We start from the raw sequence: 24,740 nt of genomic DNA, 5'->3' as shown, positions 1-24,740 counted from the left end.
AAAACTAAATTATAAACTATAGTGATTATACTTGATACAGTAGTATTTCCATATAAGGTAGATTCAAATGTTATACATTTTGAACTTTAAAACAATTCACGGTAAATATTTGTTGACATGAAAACGAAATAGATTAAAATACTGAAATATAATGAAATTAAAAACAACATAAATTAACTAAACTTACTTTTTAAAATGAAAAATTAATTCGTTATTTTCGCGTTAATCAAAAAATAAATTTAGTAAGTTAACTAAAATGAAAAACCAAAAGTAACTAGTTAAGTTAATGCCCAGCCTTGATAAGTTATAACCATTAGTATATTAGGTATAATAATTATTGGTAAACTTTGGTCAATTACTGATAAGTTATTCGTTATCGATGTTTTCTGTCTGTAATAAATAATATATTACTATTTCCAATCATCTATAACCAAACACGTTTATAATGAGAAAAAATATTTTTCATAATTTCATTGAAATATTTTGAAAAGAGTGACGTTTTCAATTTAGAACCTTAAAGGCGAATACACACTATATAATACTAATACTATTATTATATAGTTTATTTAATTTAAAAAACTTAATCATTATAAATTAATAGGTAAGTATCATTTATTATAGTTATAGGTACACAGAGTTTTGATATAATTCATTGAATATTCGTTTAAATATCTCGATTTAGGTCCATAAAAATGTACGATAAATTTGTCTGCTTAACCATTTTCAGTAAAGAGAGGTTGGTTCTCTTTTAAAAAAATTTATTTGTATCACTGCATCTGTGGTTAACTCCTTTAAAATTTATTGAATAAAAAATTTGAGTAGGTATCTGAAATGTACTCATGAAAAGTGATACTGAAAAATTACGAAAAATCAAAATTTGAATAAATACATTATTAAAGGATAAACGGGGAGGTAAGCATGCTCGGTGAATCGCCCTAATTTGCATATATATGTGTGTATGTACCGTACGACTGTGAAATCTCTGACTAAAACTATGTCAGTCGATATATTCAGCACACACACGCGAATGTATAATACAAGTTATTTATTCAAATATTTTAAGATGCCTAATCAACACGAATACGTTATTATCTGAGTGCATACTATCACATTTTTTTACTACATATTTAAACGTTTTAGTCATTTCACTACATAATGTTTTGTAAAGTTAATTTGGCCATACTGCTTACTAAATACGCAAGCACTTAAAAATGTCTATTAAATTATCGTTAATTTTATTATTAATAAATCCAGGACACATCATACAAAAAAAAGATTAAAGTGTAATAAATAATTCTAAGCGTATATTTTTTTCGTCTCTATTCGAAAATAAACGTACGCTGATATTCATATTTATAACATTATATAATATTAACACATTTAAAAGGGTTTTTTTCATAACTTTTATTCCGCGAAAATAAAACTTTACGATGAAAACTGTTCAGAGGGTGCTTGCATGTTTGTTTTCTCCCTCTGGCTCATGAGCAACATAATATAGACGACACACATTTTACGCAAATACATATTATTTTTTATGTTTTCGAGTCATCTTAGAGTAAAATCACTTATTACAAAAACGATAGAGAATAATATTTTTCAGAGTTTGACATATCGATTTGTCTAAATATCTTCTCAAAACCATTGAGTATCATTTAAAATTACAGAAATTTAAATTTTAGATTCTGAGCGGAGCGAGGGATCTAGAGGTTTTACAAGGGTGTTTATTATTTTTTTTATTTGGTTTATCCTGTATGCGAAATTTCTACCAGAAGGATTGCTTCGATTGCAATGCATAGTATCTTATACATATTTTGAAAAATGTGATCCAGATGGTACTTTAGAGAGGTCATTTTCGAAAAAAAGCTGGTAAGTGGATGTCGCTCTGCTGTACAGTAGGTTACAAGTGGGTCAATGTATAATGGACTGTATTAAACTTGAGTTCAATGATATAATATCATTGTATAAGAAAAACGATTCTGAGCGGAAACGGTTTATCAGTCTGTATTTTTAATATTTTTATTATTATTTTTTTTTTTTTTTATTGATCCTTAAGCCCGGCATCTATGGTCATTAGCTGATAGTAGGGTTGTATTGTGCTGGTGGTAGGGTTTTGAGTTGGTGGGTTTTTACTCGTAAGTGTTTGTGTTTGGCAGAATTTTTGATTGGGCATCCGTCATGCCCGGGTGGGGGATGGTGGCACTTGTTCTCCGGACACCGTGACTTGCCCAAAGAAAAAATGCCGCCCGTGACCAAGGAATCGAACCGGCGTCGGCTGCGTCGCAACCGACGCCTTAGACCGCTCGGCTACTCCGTCCCCAATTAAAGTTTTATTATTTATTTTAGCCTTTAAGTTTAATTAATATTATAATATTATAATTTTTTACTTGTTGCTACAATATTATAACTTTTTATTCATTGCTACGGTGATAAACAAAGCGTAAGAAATTAAAATCCTATTTTGAGCGATTTTCGTAATATGTCGGTAGTTTTTCTCGTGGCACTAAATAACTTATTGAGAAAATCGAAAAATTACCTCTCTAAAGTACCGCCTTGATCCAATTTGCTAAAAGATAAGGTACTATAATAATTGTTAAAATCAAAGCAGTCCTTCTGGTAGAAATTTTGTATACATACCACCTGTCAATATTCACCAGAACTATGATAAGGAAACCTAATAACTTATGTGCTATTATTAGACTGGCGAGAAATTATCAGGATTGTAATTTTTCCATGTTTACAATAAAACTCTCGCATGGAAATATTATTGAATACTGTAACTCTAGAAGTATTAATATCTACGATATAAAAGATAGGGCAACTACAGGGCGTTTTGGGGGGGGGATGCCCCCTTTGCCCCCCCCCCCCTGGATCCGCCACTGGCCATCGGTGGCACATGAATATAATATTATGATCGCGAGTGCGAGCGGGCGACTGGATTTCCTTTTGTAATATTATTGTCCGTGTGTCGCTGTTTCAAATGACGTAAACAGTGACGGGCAAGATGGCAGTTTAATATTGATAATCGGTAGGTAGTGAGATCGCGCGCGGGTGCAATCCAACCGGACGCCGAACGTGGCTTGTGTCTTTCGGGTCTGTGTGGACAATGTGTCATCTGGGCGAGGAGACGTCGCGTCGTATCAAATGCATAATTAATGTGGTTCAGCCATCGACCAACATCGTGAATCGCGGGATTCGGTCGGACAGACAGCTGGCGTTCGCAAGTTTATGGGGTCGTATGGACGGTCGAGCGGTCGGCGGCAACCGGTAACGCGGTATCATAATATTGATACGCGGTTTTTATTTGTCCATCACGGACTAAGATATACAGGACTGGACACGAGATGAATATTATTGTGGTTACGAAATGTAATACAACAGTTGTATGATATGTTCTAGTTCCATAAGCATTCACTAAGACAGCGCTAGTAACGCTAAAAGGAAAATTCCCCCTCAAACTCCGCCTGTTGTACTACATTTTGTGGTCAACCCCCCCCCCCCCCCCCCCAACCTTGTCGTGTCCAGTTCTGTATAACTTGGTCCGTGTTATCTATGCTATTATCATCATTATTTGTCAACATATTTATTTGTCATATTATGATATCAATATTTTGTACCATTGCCTCTGTGGTGAATAATTATTATATTAAACTTTCTCGAATAACGAGTAATCGGTTTTATTTTATATAGTAGGTGGGGGCGCCTACATCCCTAAACGCGTGTATGATGATAATTATTATTTATGTAATTCACTTATGTTGTTTGGTGTGATATTTTTTTTTTAATACAGTCCATCCTACATTATTTATCAATCAAATTGTGTTGATTTATTTTAGTATCAGCAACCTATTAGCAAATTTAATTATTTGAATAAATACAAGACGCAACATATTAAATGATATCATTGAATTCAAATTGAATACAATCCATTATACAGTGACCCACTTGTAACCTACTGTAGGTACGTCTGTACACCAGAGTCACATCCATTTAACCGCTTTTTTTTTTATATTAAAATTCAATACTAATCCAAAAAACAACAAAATGTGTAATAAGCGATTTGTCTTACTGTCAAAAATATTTTCCTCTATAGTTTTTGTGGCATGTAATTTTACCCTGAGATTACTCAAAAAATCATTAAAATACGATTTTAGGTGAAATCATTTTATCTATAATATGTAACATGTGGGTCTGAGTGGGAAAACAAATATTGCTCTGACATCCTCTTTAGATTCTTACGAAAATGTCAAAGTCGTGTGGGTGCGATTTCTACGGAATTTGTCGAATAGAAACTGTATAAAACGTATTTAAGCATTGGACGAAAAAAAATTCATAGTTACAACTGAGAATAATAATGACTTTTGTTTAAACTCAAAATATATTTTGTGCATTTCATTTTCATGAATATCGCAGCTACGATTATTATCAACACGAATTGTTATTTAAATTTCGACGATAAAACCAACTGGCTAATGTTTTTTTTTTCTCTAACCGTAATCAAAACAATTTTAAATTAGTAGTTTAGCAAAATGTGTGTTCCCCCCCAACAACAGTTTGGCAAATGGAAAAATATAAAGTTTTTCTTCTTCTCGACGTTATATTATTTTCTTTTAAAGTTAGCGTGTCATCTTATTGTCTGAAACGAAAATTCTTCGGGGGATCTAAAAAACACATTTCCCCGGGATTTCTCGGGACCAATAACAATAATAATAATCGTATTAATAAAAAAAAAAAAAAAAAAAACGAAATAAAACGGTAAATTGAAACACTGCGTCGGCTGTGCGCGTTTTGCAAATCCTCCCCGGTCGTCTTTGCCCCCCTCCGGTTTTCATCCCCGACCCATCCGCCCCGGGAACAAACCTGAGTATCCTCTACGAACCTTTTATCGCGAGGGTGGTTATTATTATACGGTGGTGTACTATACTGTATATGCACATTACGGAGGTGGACGTTAAGAAAAGTTTCGCTTTCGGGGTTGTTGCGCGTAAAACAGAGATGATATTATCTCGGAAACGAGAAGTAACTATAATGATAAAACAAAAAGTTAGATTCGGATAGTAAATGGCTCGAGCGAGGGCGACTTGATCGGTGGCGTCAGGATTCTCGTCGTCAGAAGTTATAAAACCAGAGGGACTTTAAACGCGACTAGGTTTTTTTTTCGCGTCCCGCCACAGCCAAATCTCTTCTCCGCTAACACCGCAGTTGTAGTTATGATTATTACTTTGTATGTATATATATATATATATATATATTATGTTTATGTGCGCATTAAAGGAATAACAAATAAATTCAATGGAGTTTTTGAAATTGAATTCTCAAAAGAACACGTAATTTGTCGCATCACTGTTATAATATTATAACACAACAAATCTTTACTTTCTCATTCGATGTTTACGGTAAGTACATAAAATAAAATGGATATTTTTTTGTATCTTAAATTGCCGTGAAATGTATACGAATCAGATATTATAACATCGATTGGTTATTATAACAAATATAGTTGTCAGTTGTCACCCTGTAAGGGCATTATAATATAAATGTATTTGAAAAAAATTGTTATAATATTATGTTGATGAATGCCAACGTTTTAAAAATATTATCGCGAAAATGATTTGTATGTAATTGAAAATTGTGATAAAATTGCATATTTTACTATTTCTACAATAATGATAATATCATTATCAATTATTATGTATTATTATATGATATGCTGCATTGCTGCTCAACCTTTATGCTTATTTATACTTAACATACTACTCAATTAATTTTAATTTTATTTTAAATGCAGTAATTACGATTGTTACTTTATACGCGTTTATATTATATTTATGTGTGTTTAAAGGAATAACAAATAAATTCAATGGAGTTTTTGAAATTGAATTCTTAAAAAAACACGTGATTTGTCGCATTACTGTTATATTATTATAACACAACCGATCCCTACTTTCTCATTCGACGAGATGTTTACGGTAGATACACGAAATAAAATAGATCATTTTTTGTATCTTTAAACGCTGTGAAATTTATACGAATGATTGAGCTGTTATTAGTTGTCACGCTGTAAGGGCATTATATTGATATAAATGTATTTAAAAAAATCGATATAATTATGTTGATGAACCTTTTAAAAATATTATCGAATTAATGATTTGTACGTTACCTATTCAAAATTTTAATGAAACATATTTTACTATTTCTGCAATAATTATAATATTATGATATGCTGCTCAAACTTTATACTGATTTGCACTTAACAAACTACTTAATAAATTTTGATTTTATTTTAAATGCAGTAATTACGAATGTCACATTATACGCGTATGTACAGGGTGTAACAGATAGAACTGACTTTTGGAATAACTTTTGTTCTAATCAATATTTAAATTTTTTTTTATATATAATTTATAGTCACCTGCTGTATATATAATACAAAAAATTATTTTTATTTTTAAACACTGAAAATAAAAAATTTGAAATTGGATTTAAGTTTTTTTGGATATATTCAAAATAGCCAATTTGTGAATCTGATTATAAGAACACTTTTGATGGTAAAAACATTTATCTGAGTCAAGTAGTTTATTTTTTAGAATTTTTTAATACATTAATATTTTTTTGATTAAACTAATTTGGAACGTAATAACTTTTTTGGGAATATGCTGACAAATATATTTCTTAAATTATTTATTAATCATATAATTTTAATTATTTTTATCATACGTTTAAGTAGCATCTTTTTTTTTTGTCAAGTCTTTCTGTTATACCTTGTATATTTATGTGTGTTCCAAGAAATAACAGATATCGAAATTGAATTCTCAAAAGAACACGTAATTTATCGCATCACTTTTATATTATTAAACACAACCGATTTTTAAATTCTTATCCGACGAGATGTTTACGGTAGGTAGGTACATATAAAATCAAATGGATATATCTTTGTATCCAAAATCACTTTAGAATTCAAATGTATGATCGAGTGAAAGTAATTTCACACACACGTTGTCAACATATTATAAGCTTTATACAGTGATACCTCAATTAACGGACACCTCCCAATAGCGGACGTTTTCTTGGGAACCAACTACAAACTTTAATTAAGATCTGAATCCTATGGGTCGTGGACAATATTTCAACGACCGACAGTGTCCGGTATTCAGAGGTTTCCCTGTATTATCCATTTATTTAAATACAATAGGTTTGTGTAAACTGATAAATAATTTCAGCATTTTAGAAATGTATCAAAATAATTATTTGTACGTTGTTCAAAATTGTAATAAAATAAATTTCACTATTTCTACAATGATAAGCTGCTGCTCAAACTTTATACTCATTTATACTCAATATATATACTTTTAAGTTTTAAGTACATTTAAGTAAATATACAGTTATAAACACATTTTTATTAAACAATTTTACAGTTTTTTTTTTTTTTTTTTGAATAGTGCATACTTTACAGAACACGCTGCAAAAGCATGACCTATATTATATATAATTTTTTATGTTATATTATCAATATCTTATACATTTATTTAAACAAATTGTTATGTTAATAATTACCAACATTTTAAAAATATATCTAAACAATCTTTTGTACGTTTTCTTCAAAGGTGTAATGAAATATTTAGGTACTATTTCCACAGTTATAATAATCTATTCGAATGTTATATTAATCTATACTTAGTAATACTTCTTAATACATTTTACTAAATAATATATAGTAATAATTGCATTTTTATTAAACAGTCTTACAAATGTATTATTTTTTTATAATGTGCATAACTTCTGGGACGCTCTGTATAAACCTCGGTATAAACTTTATATTATATATGCACGATTATTTAAACAATTTTTTTATGTAAATAAATACCGACATTTTAAAAATGTATAAAAATAATGATTTGTACGTTCTCCGAAATTGTAATAAACCATATTTTATTTCACGAATATTATGCTGCCCATACGTTATATATTTATTTATACTTAACACACTCCTTAAATTAATTTTGATTTTAATATATTAAAATATTTAAATATGTACCCATTGTAGTACACACCATGGATTTCATTATGGGTCAATCTGGTTTTAGTCTTAATAAAATACGATGTACCGAGTGCGTTGCTTATAATGTATTAAACGAGAAAGAGACAAAGACAACAATCGAGGGTACAACTTACTTTCTTAATCGTACGTCTTTACTTATTCGATAAATTCCCCAGAGCTTTTCCTCGTATCCTTCACATTCATTTGTGTTATTGAAAAATCCGGACGTTCCGACGACAAAGAGAGTTGTAACAACATCATTTCAAAAATACGGTCGTTTCGTCGGGACGAGACTGATATATTATAATATATATTATTATTTTTTTTTTTTTTGTCAAAGAGTAACTGCAGTCATTGCATTTTTTATAGTTAGTGGATGAAAATAAAATACATTTGTATTATTACCTATTTTGTAACTGCTCATTTTTATGAGTAAAGAATATTTTAAAATATCAAAATGCAAACGATTTCAAATTTTCTTCATTTTACAATGTGTAATATAAATTTAATAATTATCACGTACCACGTATATTATACCACACATAATATGAGTATACACTATACAAACACATAAGCTACGTGTACTTGTTAATAAATAAACCACTGTAACTACTGTAGTTATCGTATTTTTATAGTTCAATAAGCAAACATTTGATACTTTAATATTTTTAGAGTTAAGTGAACAAACATTTAATACATTTGTATGATTATTGTAACTGCAAGGGATATTTTTAACTATTAAAATGCAATTTATTTTTAGGTTTTTTCCATTTTGCAGTGTGCTATATTACTATTTTTAATTACGGTTGATACTGATACCACGTATCACCACATAAACTACGAGTTCATAATAATAAAATAATAAGCTATATTTATAACTTTATTGTTCTATAACAACAGTAATCATATTTTTAAAGTTAGTGGATAAACATTTGATACATATTCTGTATGATTATTGTAACTGCACGGGATATGAGTAAAGAATATTTTAAAATATTGAAACGCAAACGATTTTTAAATTTTATCATTTTACTATGTGTAATACAAATGTAATAATTATGAATGATACGTACCAAATAAACTACGAGTATATATTATTAATAAATAAACTATGTATTGTTTTACTTATGTTATAATTACTTGTTATTAAACTTATCAGTGTTGTACAGTAACTACAGCGATCATATTTTTAGAGTTAAGTGGATAAGCATTTAATACATTTGTATGATTATTGTAACTGCAGGAGATATGAGTAAAGGATATTTTAAACTATTAAAATGGAAATTATTTTTAGGTTTTTTTTTCATTTTGCAAAGTGCAGTATTACTTTTTCAATAACTGATGATACTTATACCACGTATACCACACGTATGTCCACAAAACCTACGATTACATATTAATTAAATAATAAATTATGTATATAATTGTATTATATTACAATTATTATTTGTTATTATATGTTGTATTATATTGTACTATATAAGTATATTGTTACGCGTAGGAAACGTCTTTATAATATTTTATTAATATGAAATAAACGTCTATTTGACTTCAGAATTAAATTATACACTGTAGGTAAGTACCTACTTATTGTGTATTATTGTATTTTATGACTTTGTACAAGTTTAATCGGTGCCGTGTTTTTTTCGCCTCTGTTTATAATAATATAATATTACTTTAAATTCAAAATAATCAATAAAAATGTTTATTTTGTTAGGGTTTTAAATGATTTTATATGAAAAACGGAAATCTATAAAAAAAAAAAATAAATAAAATAAATACTACGATTATTATTTCCTTTGATATATTTTATTTCAGTCGGGTAAAAAAAAAAAAAATTAAAAACAGAAACCGTTCAAGTAATGCGACCCTTTCAATAACGGTTTTGAAAAAAAAAATAAAAATAATAATATTTAGATCTGGAACACCGTAAAGTTTACACAGTGTATACAATTCGGGGTACACGAATTTTTATAAAAATACATTTTAACCAACACAGACCATAGTTATAAATTATTTATGATATAATTTTAATGTTAGTCGCTTCCAAAAGTCGTCCACTCCGCAGCAGTGTTTGTTTTTATCGGAAATTTTGTTTCGTTTTGTTTTTTTTTTTTTTTTTTTCGAAAAACCGGGTCTCACGCGCTGAATATTGCAAACGTGGGAGAAAACTTTAAAAACGTCGACGAAAAAATGAAAACTCCACTCGGCCTATATGCACCACGTGGAAACGGATAACCGGAACGAGGGGTGCAGGGTCCACGGACACGGACGAACATCATAACATAATGTTACAAGTACCTATATTATTATATAGTTGAGATCGGTGGGTGTCTGCGGGTATACGATGTGTGGATCGGGTCATTATAATAATAGCGAAGCGACGAGGAGTCATTGCAAATACACCTCACGACGTGTACTCGTAGACCTTTAAAAGTACGATTGATTTTCTTTAGGAATAAAAAAATAAATAACCCTCAGCGATCGGCGACCGAGGCGAAGCTATTCTGGTCATATTCGCGTTCGCGTTTTTCTAATAATTTACACTCCACCGCGGCTCTTGCACTCCGTAGTTTTTCCATCGTACAATGTGTGCCATCATGTTTGTCGAAACCATATATATATATATATATATATTATTAAGTGCAGGTTTATGCGTAGTACACCCGTCGAACGGAGGAAAAACTTAATTTTAAATCTGCCTCGGATGAAAAGCTGGTTTTATTTAATGCCTTTTTATAAGGATATACGCGCGCTCAGACCCATCGCACACGCTGCTGGGAATTCCGTCAGTTTTTTATACGAATAAAAAAAAAACCGACGTAAAAATATTAAACCTTAGCAGGTAGGTAGTTGTTTTAAAAAAAAAAAAAAATCTAAATTTTTATTAAAGAGAAAACTTATTTAAAAACGATGTGTTGTCGTACCTACCTACCTACCTACCTACTTACTTATAATAAATAATAGGCGGACCCTATACAACACTATACTATAAACTTTCTCGACGGTAGATTCAATTTTTTAGCGTCAAACACCCATTAGGAAACTAATTACCTTTTAGTAAAAATATAAATTTTCCACTCAGAAAGTATATTATTCGTTATGATTCCCTTGGCTTATTAGTGGCATACTCAGTTGAAAGTTATGTGATTAAACCGGCGAGCAGAGTGTAAAAGACGCTTAGGAATTTCCGTGATAAACACGGCGGTGTTATTATAATAAAAACTTCACCCGACCTTAATGCGTGAGACTATTATTACTTTTCCGTGTTAATATCCGTCGAGTTTTGTTGAAATTGTTTGAAACTTAATTGCAGGATTAGTATTATTCCGTATTATTCGTAGTTTAGACTTAGAACCCCCTCATGTAATATTATGTTTTATTTCACCGTGTGGCAACTAAATAACAGGTCGTAGAATTGATTTTTCCTGAAGGTGATATAAAATATCATATAATAATAATAGTTAATAATATTATATTGTTTGTTCAAAAATCATGTCTTATGAAACGAGAAAATCAATCGTATCCACACCTAAATATATGTAATATTATTACCGGACGTGTCTTGACTGACTACAAACTGATCGACGTAGAGCCTAAACACTCTGATAGCCAGCTGGGCCACTTAGAACAAGTGTGTCAAGATGTTTGAAAGAGTAACAATTTCTCATGAACCTATGATATGTAAATCAAGATTAAGACTATCTTTACACTTCACAATTGATTTTTCTTATCTGAGGTTTTTACCAACACGTCATAACTCTATAATAATACCATCTATCTTATAACGAGGTATAAATAACTTGTCCTGACTGAGTGTGGATTTTGGACAATCATTATAATAGTTATCTACTTATTTTTTGTTCAACACGTGGAACGAAACAGTTTTTCTCGACATTTATGTCTCAAAATAGAAGGTATTTCATCCGTATAGAATATTACAACTTCATATTTTTTTTTAAGAACTTTTCCTGGGCTGTCCATGGTTTATGTATGTGTTTGAGTTATTTTTATGATTAAAGTTTTCACCGTGACGGGTGACTGCTCATTTCGTAAATACTTTCAAAAGTCCTTTAAATATTATACCGTTTTAGTTTATTCCATTCGTCGTCTTGCAGGCGAAATTCAAAAACATAAGTCAACATAGATCGAGACATTTATCGCAGACCATAGTCGTTAAGATTTATTTATTGTACGATATTATAATATATTTTATACCTTTTTTTAATTTTCAAGAATCTCAGCACTTTCTTGATTTAACTGCATGCACCTACCTACCTCCATTCGATTTGATAAGTGTATAGTGTTTTTATTTACCCATTTGATTAATATTCCATTGACACTCATCCTACTTAACTCTTACATATCCATAGGCCACTGTCGCTATAACTTATAATGTATAAATTATACTATATTATTGGATAAAAGAAAATAGGCATTTGTTCAAGCAAGTCTTCGTTGTCTTCGAGGAAGATGTCTTATGATAGTCGTGGGCTGAAACGTTTTTCCTCGAATTTTTAAACGGACTCATTTTGGACAACTTTCATTTTATTTATATCCTATATTGTGAAAGTTTCTGAATTGATTCATTATATATTTTAAAAGTGAGGGTAATCCTGTGCCTTCGTTAAACTGTTTACTTCGCTTGAACTCTAGGGCTTTCATTGCTATTCGTAGAAATTTATTTTGGAGAATTTGTAATTTGTAATTTTCGTTTGAGGAAGCATCTCATATACCAGGTATGCGTGAATCGGTAGTGGTCTTATAGTATTGCCGTTTGTTATAACAGTACAAGCAACAATAAATAACTCTTGGCCTGATCAATGATTTAACAAAAAGTATTTAGCGAGGTATTTAGGTACATATTACGATTATATGATTTTCGTCATTGTTTTAGTTTCCACGTGTATTTTCCAGGTTAATTTTTTTCGGTCAATGTTTATACTTACAGTATACTTGAGACATAGGTCCACATTTGACGGAATCATTATTGATAATATAATATAAATCAACCCATATGAAATGATTAATTATACGGAGGCACGGATCTAGAAATGAAAAATGAGGGGGAGGGTAGATGAAAAAAATGTTTGATTATCAATCGATGATCAACGGCAACAAGCGATATAATATAATGTGTTTTGAGCACATTGACCTCTCTACTATAGTTATCAAACTGAAATCGAAGGTGATCCTTAAAATACTTTAAGTACCTTCAGGGGAAAGAGAGAAGAAGCTCCCTTCCTTTATCCATGCCTGATTATACGCGATGAAAGGTAGGGTAAACCCGTGTCTTTATTTGGCTGTTTGTTTCGCTCGAAGTTTGGTGCTTTCAGTGCTATTCTCAGAAATTTATTTCGGAGAATATGTTAATTGTAATTTTCGTTTGAAAGCAGTATCAAATACCATGTTAACGGAAGTTAGTAGTGGTCTTATGTTATTGCTGTTTATAATAGTACAGACAACTTATTCTGCAGGCTTGAGCTGTGATTTATTAAAAGGTATAGGTACTAAAGTACATAATATTATAGTATTACACACCTTGTTTTAGTTATTTGTCGACGTGTTTTTTCCAGGTTAATTTTTCTAGGTCGAGACTTGCTAGGTATATCCTTAATTATCATTATAATTTTCAATTATTGATAATTTAAATAAATTCCTATTTAAAACTGCGTTTTTTATTATTTTTTTTCGCTATGGAACAGTAATCAATTGTTAGTAATGGTTAAGTAATGAGTTCATGATTTTCAACCAATTTAAGAAATGTACTATCGATTTATCTTTAAAACTACTATTATAACTAACCTATTTTGATTTATAAACCTAAAATAATATTTTGCAACTAACTACCTAACACGTGAAACGATGTTTTTTCACTAAACTCGCTCTAATTTCGGTGCATGTTCTTGTAAATAAAATTCTGACTATTTATAGTTAGTTTTAAGTTAGTTCCGGTCTTAGCTCCATGCGCTGCTGCACGAGATTAGCGTTTAGTATTATGTCCCCCTCTTTCGTTAAACTTTTCTTTAACGGCGATCGTTCCCGAAGCTTACTGTCTTGTGTTCCTATTATATTATTATTATATCCTTATTACGTCACAAGGATGAGAAAAATACAGAAATTTGCGTATTTTAAATACAAAATACATTGAATTTAAGATAAAAATACATACTACTTTTTAATGTGTTTAAAAAAAAATTATATAAATTATGAAAAGTTTATCAACAATCAATTATTACCAATGCAAATAATATAACCATTTATTAAAAATGATGCCCTTTTAAAAATTGTAAGTTTTTCAAATATTTTATCACTCACTCATCTTCGCCCGAAAACCATTTCTGCGAATGAAAATAACCTCTCTACTGGTGCTGATAAGTGATAAATATACATCATTTATTTTAATAATCAATTGGTGAATTATAAGCCAGTTTTCTAGACAAATAATATTTTTATTTTACCGTTTAAATACTAATTAATGAGTTCTAATCAATTTTTAGAATGCAGTGCATAGTATTTCTTTTGGTAGTTGCAGGTGCATTGTTGGATTGAAAATATTCATATTAATTTTTTTCATTTTTTTATCTCATTAGAACTCATTTCTAAGAACGATCGTATTGTTTCGATGTGTATAAACTATAACGAAATGATAAAACGACGTAAGTTCGCCTCTAGCACGTCACCAGCTATCGGTTCTGATCTCGCGGTGCACCTGAATGTTTGGCGGCGGGAAAACAAAAAAATTGCAAATTTGATCGAAACTGACAGATGAGGATGGACTGCTGCAGACCTGTATAATATGATAATTTAACGATATATATATATTTATATAGGTACGTGCCGCTTTCTCGCGTGTAGAGTGCATCGTCGCCATATTATTATTATAATGTACGTCATCGGGCGGCGTGAGTGGCGTGACGCACACGTCATTATGCACGTGAAATCACCATATGGTGTTAGGGGAAGTTTACATGTGCGTGTGTGTGTGTTTGTGCCGAGCACATTTATTTCATTTGGGGTCAACCAAATGGAGCGAAAAGCTTTTCGCGAGAATGATTTCGTTACCGAGTATTAACATAACTCGTCCTGACCGGCGTGGGGATATATAATAATGTATACGCACTGTGTGCACATATGATAATGCGAAGCGAAAAGATAAAAGAACGAAAAGGAGACGATACGACAAGAGAGAAAAAAAAGAGAGAATTCGCCGAGAGCGGCGGCGTGGGCGTCTAAGTGCCGTGAAAAATTGGACCGACAGTATTCGTTGGTCGTCGGACCGGAATGATATTAACGAATATAACGACATTGACGTGTGTGGCCATAATAATATGGTACCTATCTACCTATAGCTAAAGGGTAATATTATCGATCCTCGATCTCACGTACACGTCCCCAACCCCACCCGATAAAAGTGTTGACATTTTCAACATTTAGCAGTCATTTAGCAACCATTTGCAAGACCATACACACAATTTGCAAGCCTTTAGTTGAATCGTAAAACAAAAGAAACTAGGGTTGAAGACACATCATGTCCCCAGCCCCACCCATATCATTGAATACATATTATAAAAATGTTCTACTCCCGTTATTTAGAAGCCAAAAAGGAACGATTTGCAATGTCTCAATCAAATTTTGTTTTTTTTTTGTTTCATGATTCAACTAAAAGCTTGCAAATTGTGAGAATAGTCTTGCAAATGTTTGCTAATAGACTGCGCTAAATGTTTAGTTGAAAAAAATGACAATATTTTTATTGGATGGGGTTGGGAATTTGTATGTCTTGATATTATAGCAATATATGTGTACGGAATACACTGACTGTCTGATTAATCTGGTTTTAAGCTCGTGTGTAGTAGTTTCATTGTTTTCACTAGGTTTGCCGCACGCTAATTATTATTATTGATATTTTATTGTTAACGGTCGCTGACAATTAAGTATAACATTATCGGTTTACTGCTGTTATAAAGCTTTAGAAATTACAAACATTTATAAAAAATTAGTCTGTGCAAAAATAATATTATAATATAATTTACGTGACACAATATAATATAATACCTATAGAAGGACTTCAAGACCGGTATACAATAGATGTAAAAACTGTTAAAATCCAAAAACACTAACTAATATCGTAACCGAAGCAAAAAAAAAAAAAAATCAATACCCACTGGTCTTTGAAACCAAAATCAAAATCAAAAACGAATCAGTACTCTAAACCAAAATGAAAATAAAATGTGTTTGGTTTCAATCCCAATGTAGCCACAAGGTAAAGTTATAGATTCCAAACCGTTTCTCGGAGATTTTGTCACTGGCTCTTGGACATTTTTTCAGAGCGACGGAAATATAAATGACTTAAAAATATAACTGTTTAAACGAATTCACTTCGTTAGTCGAAACCGACGTGAACTGGAAATTTATAATATTACACAAAATACGAGCATAACATGTTTAGCAATTATTTCGTTGGTTTAAATTGGCAATAAAGAATAATAAGCTCAACAAATAGTATTGCGACTCAATTAAACTTAATTCGATTTGGACGTTTCGTTTGAATAAAACACAGAAATCGTAGTAAAAAAAACAAAAAACAAATAACACAGTCTTAAGCTTCGTACTTTAAACAGAATGTATTTTTATTTTCAGAAATTAATCACGTCCCGTTTTACATTTAACAAAAAAATCGAAGCACAAAGTAAACTTCAGAACGTATATCAAAGAATTGTGCAATTTGAAATAAGATAATAATTAAAGGTAATCACTTAAATTGAAATAAGTTGGTTATCAAAAATACTCGATTAACAATCAAATAATAATTATTGATTCGACGTACGGCAATAGAGATTTGTGTTGAATAATTTTTTTGAATTAATTAATATTATACCTGTTGAGTTCGGTCTAGATGTAACTATTAATACTATTATGTAGTTACGTTTAATTATAACTATTGTATGATATAAAGCATTGTATTATTTAGTGGTTTTGAATCCAAACCTGCAACATAATTATACGAAAACAAAACTATACAATTTAAAGACCACCCGTTTTAAAGTCAAAACGACTCGACCGAGAAGCTAATATCAACTAAATTATCCACAACACACGCTAAGTATTTACGAATAAACCCTTTTAACCATTTCTTCTAATGAGTTTTGTACAGACCGATTTTCGCCGTGAATGCAACATCCCCCCCCCTACAACAGTCACTCCGCAGTCTCACCTCTCCGTTCACCCGTCCGACCGCCCTCGCGTCTGCAGGCCACTGACGCCGCCGACCAGAAGATAAAGAAAATAAAAGGCTCCTATCGGCCTTTATGGCCGGCAGAACTTTTTAATCTAGATAACGACACCGTTATGTCCAGAACTAATGCAAGAAAAGTTGTACAATAATCCTCAGACGTCTCTCAAAAGATGCGCTTTGTGTAACGACCGGACTGAATAGTTCTTTTCTCCATTTCTCCGTTGCTCTCTCTCTCTCTCTCTCCCTCTCTCTCACCCGTTCCGGATCCGTATAAATTCTTCTCTCTCGCACTCTTCCACCCTACATCCGGCACGGTCTCTGCACACTCAAACCCACCCACCCACCCGGCCACCCACTTACTGCACCGAAAACTAGCTCCGGTCACCCGCCGCTCGCCCGACGCGGCGCCGAGTGTTCCGCGTATCATTCGCGACCGATCTTAATTGTGTTCCCCCAAATTGGACCCAATCCGGCCGTACACGTTTTTCCGGAAGCTCTGATTAGCGGGCTAGATAAGAATGAAGTATGACACTTCGTATTTAAGTCGTTAATGGAAAAAAAATACACTATCGATGCCGGTTGAGGGCTTTGTCGGGCTATCAGGAGCGGACTCAAATCCACTTTTTAACACACCTCGCGACCATAGAATAAAAGCACTACCTACCTACGCACCGTACAATAACTCAACTTGACAGCCGAATTCAACGAGGATCATATTTTTTTTTATATATTTATATAAAAATACCCGGGTTCATAAACACAGACCTACAAAACGAACAAACCTTTTAAACATTTTTAATTATCATATCATTGGATTCCGGACGTGAACATAATTTATTATAAAGTGTAACACGGACGTGTTGAATAAATAATTATACCATTTGAATCGAGTTTGCTGCGGAGAAATAAGATAATAATATTATAACAGTAATGTTCGACTAATAATATGTTATCAATTCAATTTTTTCTCTCATTTCTGTATCGTAGGTTCCTACACAATATAATATTATACGGTTTATATTTATATTTACGTAATAAATAACAAACTTCTGGGCTATACGTCATAATTGTATATATATTAGTACGATATCGTAATTTATGACGCGTCGAAGAAGTTTTTATTTTTGATTAGTTAAATGTAGTTTGCCTTTCGGTTCACAACATTCTTTGTCGAAACCGTATACAACGACCACGGTTAGAGTACATAAAATAGCACAACACAAATATTATGACCGTTCTTCGGTCATTTTTACATCAACAGAATATGTTTAACACACACGCACACACATACATATATATAGTTCCTCCTACTTTATATCCCTTCCCACCAGTCTACAAATTTCACGTTGACCCGAATCCATTTTGGCGCCTGAACGTCCCGAAACCGAAATGGGTTTTCCGTCCGCATTGACGTCACGACCTTTTAGCCACCACACATCTATAGATACTTACCAAGCGTATTGTTATTACGTATGATGCGATATTGTAGCCAATACGATTTCCAGGGCCCCACAGACTTCGATAAGTATATACTTATCGTACATAGGTATATTATAGGTGACATTCCGTCGCACGAAACACGTCCGGTCACATCACTGCAGCCGTCCTATATAAATATATTATTGTGATATTATTATATTTGATAAAAAATATTTCAAGCTTACGATTGGTTTGGATACAATATGTATATATATAAATATGACTTGTGCCTCATGGCGTATTAATCGGTTCGTGCAAACACTGCACGTGGGACTTACGATTTTACGGTGAGAATCTTGCGAGCAGAGCGACGTATGTATTGATTTTTCAATGATGTGTACACGATAAGTAATCGAAATAATGCTTCGATATTCAACTTGAGTATATTGTTCGATGGGAAAGTGAATCTATTTGATCCGTTGGGGAAGCCAAAATTTAAAATGCCCAGTAGTTTTCAAAAGTGCCGAGAAAAACAAAAAAAAAAAAAACTTGCCCACCTTTTTTTCTTTTTTTTCAACTGTTTTCTAGAATATTGTTATTTATTTCAAAGTATTATGTTTCACTTAGACGGCGTAAGAACAACGTACCTAAAAAACAATCATGACCCGGATAAGTCATATAGTTTTTTAACAGTTTGCTTTATTATATAAAATAATTTCGCGATGAACAAATATGTTTGAAAAATTGAAACTACTAATCCCCAACAGTGTGTAATCCTCGTTAATAATGCATATCGCTGCTCGGTGCAAACATTTCAAATAAGCTTTGTCAACATTTGCAGTATTATCAGCGTCAACAGTTTAAAATAAATGATTGTCTACTGCAATTGTATTCATTATTACTTTATTATACTATAAGATCACAAAACAAATGTGAAACGATTGTATTGTAATACTATAGAAATATAATTCAAATTAATAATATTATACAGTGCGCATTGCTGCTAGTATAGTATAGTATACAGGGAAAATAACAGGAAGTCCTGACAGATGAAAGAATTTTTTTTTATATATTAAAATAAATTTAAAGTCACTTGCGCCACACGTATAATACACAACAATTATTTTTATTTTTAATGATGAAAATTAAATATTTAAATCTTGTTTTTAATTTTTTGGAAAAATACAAAATAGCCAATTTGTAAACCTGATTTAGAATTTTTTAAGACATCAATATCTTTTTGAGTAATTTAATTTAGATAGCGATATCATTTTTTAGCGGTATTTATTTTTTTCTCTCAGCAAACACGTCTTAGTCTCCCGCAATTAATGTCTACTTCAAATATTACTAATCATCGTATTCCTATCAAACTGATATTATTATCGACATCATGTTGTAATTTGTCACCGGAAACTGTAACAATAAAATTGACTCGGGCTAGTTCGCGCCCAATCTGTCATAATATGTCATAATCAGGAATGTGAATTTAATGCACTAAAAAACCTTAAAAAATGCATTAAAAATATCGAAAAAATACAATAAAGTATGCACTTAAAATACAAGAAATGCAATATAAAATGCCAAAAATTATAGTATTAAATTCACTTTAAATGGTTTTTAATTGAATTTTTATATTTATAATATTATAGGATATTACACATTAGTACATTACATTTTACATGCATAAAACTGTGTTTATTTAATAAAAAAAAATAATAAAAATATTAACTGAATTAGAATTTTGTATAATGCTATTCACCTTAAACATTTTTAATATTTTTTGTATGTATTTATTTTGTTAAAATAATAAAACAAACTTGAATATATTTATTTGCGGGTACCTTATTCATCTTTAGTCTTTACTATTGCATTGGACAAAAAAAAAAAAAAAACAAAAAAATGTTTTTCACATGTCAGTTGTCAATGTAAAAATACCGGCAAGTGAACTTTAAAAGGAAAATATGACTTAAAAATGCAAAAAATGACCTTAAAAATAAAAAAGTTTCATTAACAGTTTCGTTGTTACATAATTCAAATTATGTACTTAAAAAGCTACGTTTCACAATCACCAAAAAAAAAATGCACTTTTCTACAATTTCACAGCCCTAGTCACAATACATCAAATATATCTTATTCGTCTATAATAATAATAATAATAATATGAGTAGGTATAAAAAATTGAGACTTCTAAGCGTACAGCAGCTGCTGCTGTGAATACACATGTGCACAGGTGTCTGGTACTAAACAGTTATATCTATGCACTCAAATGTTTTATTTGTATGTTTTAATTTGATGAGAAAAATATAAATATAAAAATACATACTCAATGAGACAAGGCAAAGGACGATTATTTCGGCCTGTTATCCAACGGTAAAACGGTTAAAAAAGTAGTTAACTACCTTTAGTTATAATAATAACGTAATCCAACACTCCATTAACAAACGGGTACTGCTGCAAGGCCACCAGAACAATAAACAAAAAACACTATTTAATAATAGTAATAATAATAATATTATTATAACGCGTTTTAATACCGCGACGTAATGGAGTTACTTAAATTGTTTTCGCTTCGAGATAAACGTTCGGAGATGTCTCAGTGAATTTACATGTCCGGATGAACAAAATATTATTATCATCTTGCTTTGTCGAAAACTCCGAAAAACTGCAATCTTTCAGTCCATCGTTTTAGCCGTGTCCGAGTGCACCTACAGCAACGATCGATTATTCAAATTTTTGAAATCTAAAACGTCGTTACGACTATCATTTTGGGCGGCCTTGAGATTAAATATTATTTTATATCGTTTTGTGTTGTGATGCTTTATTTTGTCAAACACAGTCGCGATCGATCAATAATAACACGAAAACGAAACACAACAATTTTCGTCGGGCTAAATAATAATAATGATAATAATAATAATAATAATAAACCATTTACTTGAACGGCTATATACGGACAACGCTTCGACGCTCAGGGTTGTAGTTGTAACCACTGCTGTGTTTGATATTATATAATATTATGTTGTTAATAGTATTTTTTTAATCTCACTGATTGCGTCTACTTAGTTTTTAGTCCGAACCTTTTGGTTTTAACATAATTGTTAAAAACCGAAAGGCGCTGATTAGATCGATATAAATTAATAACAAAAAAGTATACATTTGAGAGTTAAAACACCTCTTCGTTCAGGATAAATCTTTAAATAATGGACCTACAAGGTTGGACGTGAGCTTGGATTGTGGAGCATTGATTAATAAACCCGCATATATCAAAATAATCTATTTCGGTTCTGAAACCACGAATTTCTTCTGTATTAGGGTCTTTTGGTCGACTTTTTTTAGCAAAACTTTGTTTTTTTTCTAGGATACAACTTAACCAACACAGCTTTTGGGAAATGATAATATTTTGTGAATATTTTAAAGTGCTTGAATAATGAATATTTGTCTAACGTCATTGTATAAATATTTTATTCTGATAATAACAAAATATTGTGCTATATGATTGCATAAAAATCTTGACTTAATATTTTTATAAAGTTTCCGTAAAAATTTTTTCAAAAATATGAGCTTCTTGGCCAATGATATAGAACTAAAGTATTTCCTAATTATTTACGCGACTTAATAACATATTTTGACAACCATAATATTATTTTCCTGAAAATATTTTTACCACAGTTAGGAAATATTTTTATGGTGTGTGGGTTAATTTCGACGACACTGCAATGACTCCATGATGGTACTAAAATTGCGACTTAAATATTATAATACAAGAATAATATCATAAATGTACAATAAAGATAATATCAAATGCACGTAAAATAAAAAATTATTTAAAAAAGAAAATTTATTAAAATACAGGCATTTGAAAAAATTTCACAATTTTATATTTCGAGTAGTTTTCATACACTACTTACGTATAATATCATTACGATCGATCGTTGTAAAACAGTCGATCGAACGCTAACCGTATCCGAAATGGGCCAACCACACACTTAATTATTATAATGATGATATAACAATACGCACAATAATATCATTATTATTGTTGTGCCCATTAAACCCGTTCGCACGTACATCTACCCATAACAATGACAGATGATGATGATGATCGTCGTTACTTGTGTACATCGACGAGGGTATACCTACGTATTGTTTCGGTTCACTGCTGGAGCGTGACGAGTGGCGATGGGTTGTCGATTGGTTCGTGTGCATATCGTATGAGGCGATTGGCAGAGAGTCGACAGGCCGGGTACTACACTCGCGGGGTGGCGCAAAGTACAACAAAGAATTTCGAAATATCACTGCTATTATTCAAAAGTCGAAAAGAAATCAAACGAGATGAGGATAAGAGCGCGCTGTCACAGTATTATACAATGCTGCATATCGTATTAGTGAGTGAGTACGTATTCTTAAATCCAAATAATATAATTGGGTTCAATTACGGTTGCGAGCCGAGTCCATCTGACCTATAAAATCGTGTTCCTAAAAAAAGGATATTATAAAGAATTTCCAACAATTTTGAAGACTAATTTGTTTCGTTGTTGAAACGTGACGAGTGGCGATGGGTTGTCAATCGGTTCATGTGCATATCGGACAAGGCGATTGGCAAAGCGTCGACAGACCGGGCTAAAATATTATTCCATCGGTACAACAATTGCGGGGCGGCGCTAAGTACAACAAAGAATTTCGAAATATCACTGCGATTATTTAAAAGTCGTTAAGAAGCCAAACGAGATGAATATAAGAGCGTGCTGTCACAGTATTATACAATGCCACATATCGTATTAGTGAGTGAGTACGTATTCTTAAATCCAAATAATATGATTAGGCTCAATTTCGGTTCCGAGCCAAGTTCATCTGACCGTAAAATTTTCGTAATTTTCACCTTAAATATCGGTTTCCGAAAAATGGATATTATAAATGAAGCACAACTCGTTGTTGAAGACTAATTTATTTACGAGTGTACCTACATAAAAAGTAGAGTGTTGTTTCGGTTCACTGCTCAAGCCTAACGAGTGGCGATGGGTTGTCGATTGGTTCGTGTGCATATCGTATGAGGCGATTGACAGAGATTTGTCGACATACCAGGCTGAAATATTATTCCAACGGTACTACACTCGCGAGGCGGCACGATGAAGTACAACAAAGATTTTTACTTTAACTTTAACTAGGTAATAAATTGTCGTATTTCACGGACACGAGATCACGCGTGGGTCAGTCGTCCAGTACGGAATCCCAATAACGAACGAGTGGGTGCTCATCTATACAATCTATATAATATATCTTACCCGCAAAGATTTAAATTGAGAAATAATTCCTGTAATTATTTTGCCTCGTATTTTCCTTTAATTCCGTTAATCATTAACGTTAATGACTAGTCAAAAACTGTATTTCCAATCAAACCAGACAGTATACGATTTTGACTAGAAAATAAAGTTAATATCCGTTATTTTTAGGCCATGATACATTCAGAAGTATTTCCTAGGTAAATAAAACAGCTTATTTGTTATAATATTTATTCACACACACGCCTACTAGCACATTGCGTAACATTTTGTATCAAGTTATCTAATAACTATAGTGCCTACCTTCAAAGTGTCACAGTACATCAAAAAGTGAAAATAAATGATTCAATTTATTTTGTTTATGACTTGTGTACTTAATATTATATTATTATGTACAGTTATTATCTTATAATATAAAATGTCGTGCAAACCGTCGTGAAAAAAGTGACCAAGTGCAATAATTTGGCCAAATAGTTCCCATAGTCCTCCTTCAGCTTTAGAAAAAACGACCAAGTAAAAATTCTAAAAATATACTAAGTTATAGGCTGCTGTATTTTGATTAAGTGTTTAAATTATTTATTTTTTTCCATGTTGAAAATTGTCCAAGTGGTATTTGATCAGTTTTTACATAACATTAAATTATGACCAAGTGCACTTGGACAGTTTTGTTACAATACGATATTGGTGACAAATGTGTCTACATGGACAAACTGACTATTTCATTAGTTACAATTCAACGTTAAAATTTTTTACTTTTTCGCTCATTTTTTAA

This window comes from Metopolophium dirhodum, chromosome 6, assembly GCF_019925205.1.
Source record: "Metopolophium dirhodum isolate CAU chromosome 6, ASM1992520v1, whole genome shotgun sequence".
In the NCBI taxonomy this organism is placed as follows: Eukaryota; Metazoa; Arthropoda; class Insecta; order Hemiptera; family Aphididae; genus Metopolophium; species Metopolophium dirhodum.
Note: the sequence above shows the minus strand (reverse complement) of the source record.